The sequence below is a fragment of the Schistocerca cancellata genome, chromosome 1 (assembly GCF_023864275.1).
Source record: "Schistocerca cancellata isolate TAMUIC-IGC-003103 chromosome 1, iqSchCanc2.1, whole genome shotgun sequence".
NCBI classification, from domain to species: domain Eukaryota; kingdom Metazoa; phylum Arthropoda; class Insecta; order Orthoptera; family Acrididae; genus Schistocerca; species Schistocerca cancellata.
In genome coordinates, this window is record NC_064626.1 from 93,873,123 (window position 1) to 93,883,453 (window position 10,331).

At 41.4% G+C, this 10,331-nt stretch overlaps 1 pseudogene; it reads right to left on the reverse strand.

The window, feature by feature from the left end:
* Positions 1-2,988: 2,988 nt before the first annotated feature.
* On the reverse strand, positions 2,989-3,106 carry LOC126103017 (5S ribosomal RNA; annotated as a pseudogene).
* Between the last annotated feature and the right edge of the window lie 7,225 nt (positions 3,107-10,331).

Sequence of the window (10,331 nt, forward strand, 5' to 3'; positions counted from 1 at the left end):
ATTTTTATTTAATTCACAAGCAATGCTCAGAAAATAATTGTTAATTATTGTACATATATCTGATTTATCAGTAACAGAAATATTTCTGCTACGAACTGACTTTATATCGTCGACCTTGTGCTGCTGACCAGACACTTCCTTTGCAACTGACCATATGGTTTTAATTTTATCCTGTGAATTAGCTGTTCTATTTGCATGCCACATACTCTTTGCCTTCCTAATAACATTTTTAAGCACGTTTCAATAGTATTTGAAATGGGCTACTGCAGCTTGATTGTGACTACTTCTAACATTTTGATATAATTCCCACTTTGTTCTACATGATATCCTCATCCCATTAGTCAGCCACCTGGGCTGCTTCTTACTGCCAGTACCCCGTTTAGAATGTTCTAATGGAAAGCAACTCTCAAAGAGTAATTACATATGTTTGAGTACAAAAGCCTTTTAGTGTTAAAATTTGTGCATCGTGATCTGAAAGGCCATTCACCCTTTTACTAACAGAATGCCCATCTAGTAATAAGACTGAATAAAAATATTGTATTTGGCTGTGATGCTGTTCCCCTGCGCCCTGACTGGAAAAAAACAGTGTCTGCATCAGATCATACGAATTTAGGAGATCTTCCAACACCCTTTTTCTTGCACCCTCACACACAAAATTTATATTGAAGTCACCACAAGTAACTAATTTCTGGTACTTCCTACAAAGTGAACCAAGAGCGCTCTCTAGCTTGAGCAGAAATGCTGTGAAGTCAGAGTTATGGGACCTATAAACAATAACAACTACGAATTCAGTTTAACTAAATTCAACTGCCCCTGCACAACATTCAAATATCAGTTCAGTGCAGTGCCGTGATACGTCTATGGACTCAAATGGAATACTGTTTTGTTACATATATAGCCTCTCCCCCACCCCACAAGGAACCTTCAAAATCAGAAAACTAATCTGTATGCTGTTAAAGAAAGCCTCAGAATTGTCAATTTATTTAAGTCGTGCTCCGACATACCACTATTTTCAGAGTCAACATTTATAAGCAGTTCACTAACTTTATCTCTTATATCTCTTATATCTTGATGAAATATGCTAATTCCTTCTGTACTTGGAAACATGACATCCCCTGACGGTGAGCCCTTAGTCAGAGAGACTTCCTTTAAGCAGGTATACCTATCAGCTGACTTCAATCTAAAAACGATGCACCTCTAACACCAACTACTACAGGAATTTTTCCATGAGTGATCCTGCCACTGCCCACTCCACTGTCACCTACAAGCTTTTCCAGCCTCCCCTTCCCATACCTATTGAGGTGCAGGCCATGCCTAGTGAAATCTAACCTACTGATAGACCCAACTGACACCACCGAAATGTCCCCTGCCATCAGCGCCCTCTCCAGCCCCATGTTAACGCACCTAACAGCAGCATTAAGATGAGACCGATCATGATGCTGAAACAACTGCACGAAATGCACATTAGTGCCACCAGTTTGAGTGGCTATCTTTACCAGGTCACCACCTTCCCCGTCCCTGTCAAGACCCATGCCCCACCCACTATCACTACCTGATCAGCCTTCGTAAAATTCCTGCATAACTCCCCTACGCTGTCAGTCACCTGAGCCAACCCTGCACTAGGCTTCACAATGCTGGTGACCTGGTACTCACTCCCCAACATTTCCTGCAACTGCTGGCTCACACCTCTACAGTGCGAAATATTGCACAGCATTATTTCTGTCACTTTCTACGAATCTAATTTTAACCATCTCTGTCAAAACTGTAAGCCGGCTTAAGATTCATATTGTTTTAGACTAAATACTATCGACTGACTCACATATGGACACAATTTTACGTGTGAGGAGCATTCAATAAGTAATGCAACACATTTTTTTCTGAAAGCACATTGGTTTTATTCAGGATTCCAATATACTATGCTGTTCCCCACACTTTTGGGTACAAAACCCTATTTTCCAACTTAATCTCCGTTCAATGCTTCACCTTACGGGAATGGCCTGTATGTCCGCATGATACCATTATACTGGTAGACGGCGAAGCCAATGTCTTGCTGCATCAATAACATCCCTGTCACCTACGTACTGCTTCCCGCGGTGTGCATCCTTAATTTTGTCAAACAAATGGAAGTCAGGAGGTGCGACATTCGGGCTGTGGGGTGGATGAGGATGAACACTCCGTTTTGGCTCCATCTGGAAGTTATGCACAAATGTGACGGTGTTCGACAAAAAATTGTTACAATCAGTCTTGTAACGCACAAGCAACTCCGCACAGATGGTCCTTCGTTGCTCTTTACAGCCTTCTGCTGCGTCAGCAGTACCACCAGAAAAGTTCAGTTGTGCAGCGGGGTATTTGACTGTGATTCGTAGATCACCTCCAATGAAAGTGTGCTCAAGTTCCAACATTACAGGCGTCACAGCTGTGTGCGGTCGGCCGGCACGCGGGGGATCCGACAGGTCTGCGCGACCTCGCCCAACGACTCACCGTGCTTTTGTTCACTTACAGTTCTCCGTGGACATTCTACAACCGCCAACGAATATCTGCGATGTTCTGATTTTCCGCCAAAATGAACTTAATGGCAGCTCTCTGCTTGCAACTCACCTCCGTTTAGACGCCATTTTGAAGAGTACCTATAGCGCCGCCCCCCATCGAAACTAAGAGTATTCTACCACGTCCCACAACCAATTCAGCTTTTTTTCAACCGACAGTGGCCAATAAAAATGTTACATTACTTACTGAATCCTCCTCTCTCTCTCTCTCTCTCTCTCTCTCTCTCTCTCTCTCTCCTCCCGAACAGGCCATGAAGGCCCAACGGTACTTACCGGCCGCCGTGTCATGTTCAGCTCATAGGCGTCACTAGATGCGGATATGGAGGGGCATGTGGTCAGCACACCGTTCTCCCGACCGTAGGTCAGTTTCCGAGACCGGAACCGCTACCTCTCAATCAAGTAACTCCTCAGTTTGCCTCACAAGGGCTGAGTGCACCCCGCTTGCCAACGGCGCTCGGTAGACCGGATGGTCACCCATCCAAGTGCTAGCCCAGCCCGACAGAGCTTAACTTCGGTGATCTGCCGGGAACCGGTGTTACCACTGCGGCAAGGCCGTTGGCTTACTTACTGAATGCCCCTCATAAATTCATAACTGAAATTTGGGAAAAATGTTGTTAATGTGTTGAGTCCGAAGACTAGTGTGATGGAACTCTCCATGCTAGTCCATCCCTATCCAAGTATCTTCATCTCTGACTAACTACTGCAGCTTACATTCGTTCTCTGACCTTCTTACTGAAGTCTCCATTACCAAGTTAATTATTCTTTCGCATCTCTTGATGTGTCCATCTGTTACTCAAGTTGTGCCCTAAATAGTATTGCACAGCGAGTCGATTCAGAGACTCTTCGTTGATATTCTATCTACCCATCCAAGCCTCAACATTTTTCTATAACACCGCATTTCAAAAGCTTCTATGCTCATTTTTTTCTCTACTGACAAAATTCACTTTGCATAATCTTGCTGCTACTACCTTTTTCTGTACTGCGGTTGTTAGACAGCATTGTAATGAGGTTGGCTGAAATGTATATTGTGTAGATAAACTACTCATTTTCCTGAAGCAATGTCTAGTGTAGTGTGAACGAAACAGTTACACGTGGGTAACACACTATCTTAATTAGTTTGCTCGACGTGAGAGACGTTCAACAGTACCGCTCATATTGGGAAATATCACCCAACCACGCCACTGGGCATCGAGGATACGTAGAGCAGGTCTTACATCCACGCAGAAAACCTTCAGGTATTTATCTCTCGACAACATTGGAAAATAGTCATTCATGGACCCCTAGTGCGACCATACGAGGACAAAGCAGGATACGTGAGGCCTGTGGTGATGTTTGTAACACGTTAGGCACCTTTTGTTAGATAACTTTTATGGCACACACATAACAGACATACTACAGAGAAATGCAATTGCCACAATTTTGTTTGTTTCTTTCAGCGCTACCTCGAATTACAGGGCTGGTTTCTTCAAATTAGATCAGTATGTTTCACCGAACTTAGTAGGTAATTCATATTTCCTTTTATTTTATATTAGCTGATTGACCACCGATGCGGCGTACTTATTTAATCCACACATCTTTTAGATAGGAAAAGGAATCCACCTTTCTATGAAGTAATAATGAACAGTGTATTTACATGTTTTTAAAACTGTAAATCTTATGAATTCAAAGTAATAGTTCTAGACTGTTTTTACGTCACCCCTCTCAACATCAGCAACTCGCCTTTAAGCTACACTTTTTCTGATAGTAAGACACACACTGACCAAGGCTGGTTGTAATTGTTCGAGGTGTTTGACAGTTATTCATATAAATCACACTTTTCCCACGCCTACTCTAAGCAATAGGGCTGCTAAGCGTGTCTCAATTGTATAGCATTTTCCTCTACATAAAAAGTCATTTGTGCTAAGTTTGTGTTGAAATTTCTCCGTGCATTCCAGACCTCCTCACACGTGACCCCTTCATCTTTAGGAGTCCTCGCAGTGTCCTAGTCCAATTTTTTTCCAGACAGGGATTCCTATGTTTACCGAGGCAGATGTAAATGGCTCCAGACATTCAGGAGCTACAGTGGTGCTCGCGCGTTCGCACTCACAATCGAGAATGCAACGGTTAACGCTGCTCGGGTGGCGGGTTACATACTGTTAGTGGTTAGTGCATTTGTGTCAGATGTTATGTAGGTTTCTTGCAGGAGATTTCCATACATGGAACCCTGCACTCTGTGTATTCCCACGGAACACCCTGTATAGGGTAAGGTGGGGCTAAATCAATCTTTTCAAACTTTTGGGCCCATAAAGGGTAGTAAATATTTTACTATGCGTGTTAATTTGTAATGGTGTCGAGATCATAGTAACAAATATTTTTTGATAAAGGCACACTGCTTCAAGATCTATCCTTCTTCATTGTAAATACACTACTGGCCATTAAAATTGCTACACCAAGAAGAAATGCAGATGGTAAACGGGGATTCATTGGACAAATATATTATACTAGGACATGTAATTAAATTTTCACGCAATCTGGGTGCATAGATCCTGAGAAACCAGTACCCGGAACAACCACCTCCGGCCATATTAACGGCCTTGATATGTCTGGGCAGTGAGTCAAACAGAGCTTGGATGGCGTGTACAGGTACAGTTGCCCATGCAGCTTCAACACGATACCACAGTTCCTCAAGAGTAGTGACTGGCGTATTGTGACGAGCCAGTTGCTCGGCCACCATTGAGCAGACGTTTTCAGCTGGTGAGAAATCTGGAGAATGTGCTGGCCAGGGCATCAGTCGAACATTTTCTGTGTCCAGAAAGGCCTGTACAGGACCTCCAACATGCGGTCGTGCATTATCCTACTGAAATGTAGGGTTTCGCAGGGATCGAATGAAGGGTAGAGCCACGGGTCGTAACACATCTGCAATGTAAAGTCCACTGTTCAAAGCGCCGTCAGTGCGAACAAGAGGTGACCGAGACATGTAACCAATGGCAAACCATACTATCACGCCGGGTGATACGCCAGTATGGCGATGACGAATACACGCATCCAATGTACGTTCACCGCGATGTCGCCAAACACGGGTGGGACCACCATGATGCTTTTTCATCCGAAAAAATGACGTTTTGCCATTCGTCGTTGAGTACACCATCGCAGGCGCTCGGGTCTGTGATGCAGCATCAAGGGTAACCGCAGCCATGGTCTCCGAGCTGATAGTCCATGCTGCTGCAAACGTCGTCGAACTGTTCGTGGAGATGGTTCTTGTCATGCAAAAGTCCCCATCTGTTGACTCAGGGATCGAGACGTGGCTGCACGATCCGTTACAGCCGTGCGGATAAGATGCCTGTCATCTCGACTGATAGCGATACGAGGCCGTTGGGATCAGCACGGCGTTCCGTATTACCCTCCTGAACTCACCGATTTCATATTCTGCTAACTGTCATAGGGTCTCGACCAACGCGACCAGCAATGTCGCGATACGATGAACCGCAATCGCGATAGGCTACAATCCGACCTTTACCAAAGTCAGAAACATGATGGTACGCATTTCTCTTCCTTACACGAGGCATCGCAACAACGTTTCACCAGGCAACGCCGGTCAACAGCTGTTTGTGTATGAGAAATCGGTTGGTAACTTTCCTCATGTCAGCAAGTTGCAGGTGTCGCCACCGGCGCCAACCTTGTGTGAATGCTCCGGAAAGCTAATCATTTGCATATTACAGCATCGTCTTCCTGTTGGTTTAATTTCGAGTCTGTAGCACATCTTCGTGGTGTAGTAATTTCAATGGTCAATAGTGTACTATGCGGATAACAATTGACTCCCCTATTACATCTGTTTCAGGATTGGGTCCGCCTTGTGCAAATACATTTTTTTTTCTCTTTTGCGCAGATATGTTTCGCTGAAGTAACATTATCAGTGTTTTTTTTTTCTTTTTTATGGTATCAAGAAAAACCTACTGATGATGCTGTAACTTCAGCGTAACATTTCTGTGTAAAAGAAAAAATAATTGTTTTGTGTAGGGCGGACCCCATCCAAAAACAAAAATAAGGTGCCTGCTCCAACTCGATAACAGTTCCACTGAAGGATTGTATAGCATAGTAGATGTGAATGCTACCACTCCTAAAGTCAACATAGGTAAAATATTCGATCGTAAAAGCACAACCCGTCACTCCTCACGAGGTAGATGGCGTTGTCATAAGCTCCTCTTTGGTCAGAGGCAGTCTCCATTCTATTATGGACTAAAGGACACTCCACAAGTACATAATTCTGATTTACAACTTATGTCATATCTTATTGCTAGAGCTTAATATGCTATCTTTTGATCAAAATTGAAGTGAAAGCTGACAAGGCTGGTACTTGTAGACTCCAGTCGCCGTAATATAATGCCGCAGGATGCATTGTCATGATACTAAATAGCACGAAACACTGCCTGGTTCAAATAAAGTTTCTATTTAGAAAAATCCTTTTTTTAATATCTTGATTCGTCTGATTTCAACACGATACGGACTTCGAAATATTTAATTACGCGCTCAGCTGTAAACAAGTCGGCTTTTTTACGTAATTACTCTCACGTTTGCTCAACTTGAGAAGTGCTCGGCATTTGCAAATGGTGTCACTAAATTTCACCACCTCACTGCCCTAGTAAATCTCAAAAGTAGTCGGGTAATGAGCGTCACAGAAAGGTGAACGTGATCATGACATCTGAAGTCAAAAGACGGACACATCTATATAATGTATTTCAGTTTTCGTGTCTCTTTTGTCCAGAATTCCGTACACATGCTTGCTGACCACGTGAATGACGTAATCAGGTGTTTTTACACATTCTGACAAACTTCGGGATGAGTCTTAGGAGTAATGTTTCTTTAAGTTGTACAGGCATTGACGGTGAGGAGACGTTGCACAGATTTTTGTACTATCTGTCCCTTTGTAAATTTTCATTTAAATCTCTTAAATAAAAGTTTACAAAGGGAGAAATAGTACAAAGATCTGTGCAACGCCAGAATCTCACCACAAACGCGTGTAGGACATGCTTTCGTAGAAACGCTACCCCTAAGAATCATCCTGACATTTTCCAAAATGTGTAGAAACACCATGGTCCGGCAAGCATAAATTCGGAAAACTGAACACATGATACACGATCACACCAGGAAATAATCACGTGTCAGCAGTCTAACATTTTTTTATTGGAAAATGACTTCCCCCTAAAAATGTACTATATCGCTGATACTAGGAGCCGCTTTTTAATCGTAAAACAGATACGGATTAATCGTGAATAATTTAAACGAGACCGCTGTTTCTGAACTTAACTTTTTTTACTGTTGTTTCGCTTTTGCGAACGTTTGTTTATGATTCTTCCTTGCAAAATTTTCCCCATGGTTACATTTATAGGATGATTCAGTTACCCTTATCGCTGAGTTTTAAGCAACTCACTACGACTCCAAACACCACGTGCAAGATTTTCATGTTTTCTCGCTCGCTACACACAAACCATTAGCACTACAGAAAAAATGAACGGAATCTTTATGTGGGAAATGTAATGTAGTTAAATTTTCTACTGGAATGCGTCTTCGCTAGAGGGGTAATTTTCGAATTATTCAAGAAAAACGTACAAACTCGAAAACCATGGCCTCCATCGAAAACGTATCCCAGTACAAAATATAACTACGTTCCATTTCTATACTGGAATGAGTTTTGCTAGATGCTGTAGTTTTCGATTAAAACAAGAAAAACGTACAGAAGGAACCTTCAGACAAGTTTTTCATGAACAAAAAAAAAAAAAAAACTACTTAAATTTCTTACAAAACGGTCCTGTACAGTCCTGTTCACTTTTTCTGTAGAACCAACACTTTCTGTATGGCGAGTTAGAGAGTATGAAAATCTTGCAGGTATTATCAGAAGGCATTCCGGGATGCATAAAACTCAGCGGTATGGACAGCTGAATAGCCCTGAATGTCTGCTTGGCTCAGCGATAGTGAAATAAGTCCTACACTCAGACTCTGTCTTCTGCTTCCTCAGAAAATGCCAGCGACAAAAATTACACAGATGAATCATCGAACTAAACTCTCAACGTTACCTAAATCAACTTAAGTAAAATAAAAATAAAAATAATGAAAGTAATAACTAAACAATTCTTGTCGCTGAGGGTGAGGTGTATGAAACACTACATCCAGTACTACACCATGTTGCCGTAATCGTCGACGAACTGCGATCTGGTCTCAAAACTATAATGTGGTATTATGCACGATCAAGTGATCAGTCATGCATACCACTCCGACACATGGCCTGTAATACTGGAACACTGTCCCTAGCAGTTGACCGTACTACGTGGTTCACGCAGAACGGAGTTTTGACACCCTCTCGTCAGTTTTTTCATCCGTATCTCGACACATGAAAATCAGTATTATGGTTAAGTCTGCGACAGTAGTACAGGTTTGAATTTATGAGATAAAATGAAGGAGTTAGCATACATACGTAACACTCTCCAATGCTTAATTTCAAACTTTTTGAAGTTATATTTACGTGTTCTCTGAAATGACCGCATCGGCTAGCATTAACATATACCACAGATGTGCCCATTCCGCCCCCCACGAGCTGCTGCTATGACGGAGGCGAATCAATTGGTTCTCCCACTATTTGTTACCTTTTTTTATCGCTATATTCATCCTTGCAGCCTATGCTGATGCGACTCCAACGTGCTGTGGACAATGGGTGCCATTCGTAGATGTTAGTGTTAATAAAGTTACATTTTCCTTTGTGCTGTTTTGGTTCTTCGTGGTGAAAATAAAATTAAATAAAAGAAGCGGAAAACGTGCCGCACTGCGTAAGCAAAGCAGAAATATAGAGTGGATCTTCTCTTTAGTTTGTACACTGCATTTCGTTTGATGTAATTACTTAGGCCGTATATTATATCTCTTAAAAGAAATAATGTAACTATTTATTTTGAGGAAACACTCTCCTAGTAAATTTGTTTGTCCTTTGATTTATCGTGATCTGTTACTGATTTTTAGTGGAGTTAGTTTTTACTTTTAGCTTTCAAAAAAAATACAAAAGAGATATAATAAGCAAAATAATGAATTTCGTAGGTTGCCAATTACTTATTATATCTGGTTTTATCGAGCGCCAGGCTCCCTACAAATTACTGTAAATGCAATAGCGTATTAGTACTCAACTCTGAAATTATAACTATCACAGAAAATAGACAAGTTTTAATTTTATTAAAATATAAAATATAAAATCACTGGATTACTTCAATTAATCTCACTGAATATTTTTACTTAATTTCTTCCGCTCCGGCTATCAGACATTGTGCTGTGAAAAAATATTTTTAAATGTACCGCGGAATGGCGGCTAATTGTTAACAGTCAGAGATTACTGTTACTCGCTCCGCAGCAGCTGGAAACATGCTAAATAGTTTTAATTAAATATTCTTTTCATAAGATAAATGTTGCATAGGTTCTTGAAATAACACACGGAGATCACTTTATACTAATATATTCTTACTAGGACACAGTTTACACCATTAAATATTTGCAATTACGTTACGACAGAAACAAAATGCTAGCGCCGCACAATAGCTTGCGTACCTTATTCCAGCTAACACCAGAATGAACAGAACGAAACCGACTAGACAGAAGAATGAACATTGCATTGTGTTTTATACTCTTACAGAGATGGTAATATTTTTTTAATTACTTACACATTATAATCTCATACACTAAAAATAATGTCTTTTCTGCATTTATCGATATATATTGTATATTTTTACAGTTAAATCAATGATAAATCAATGTTTGCAATTCATTTTGAGT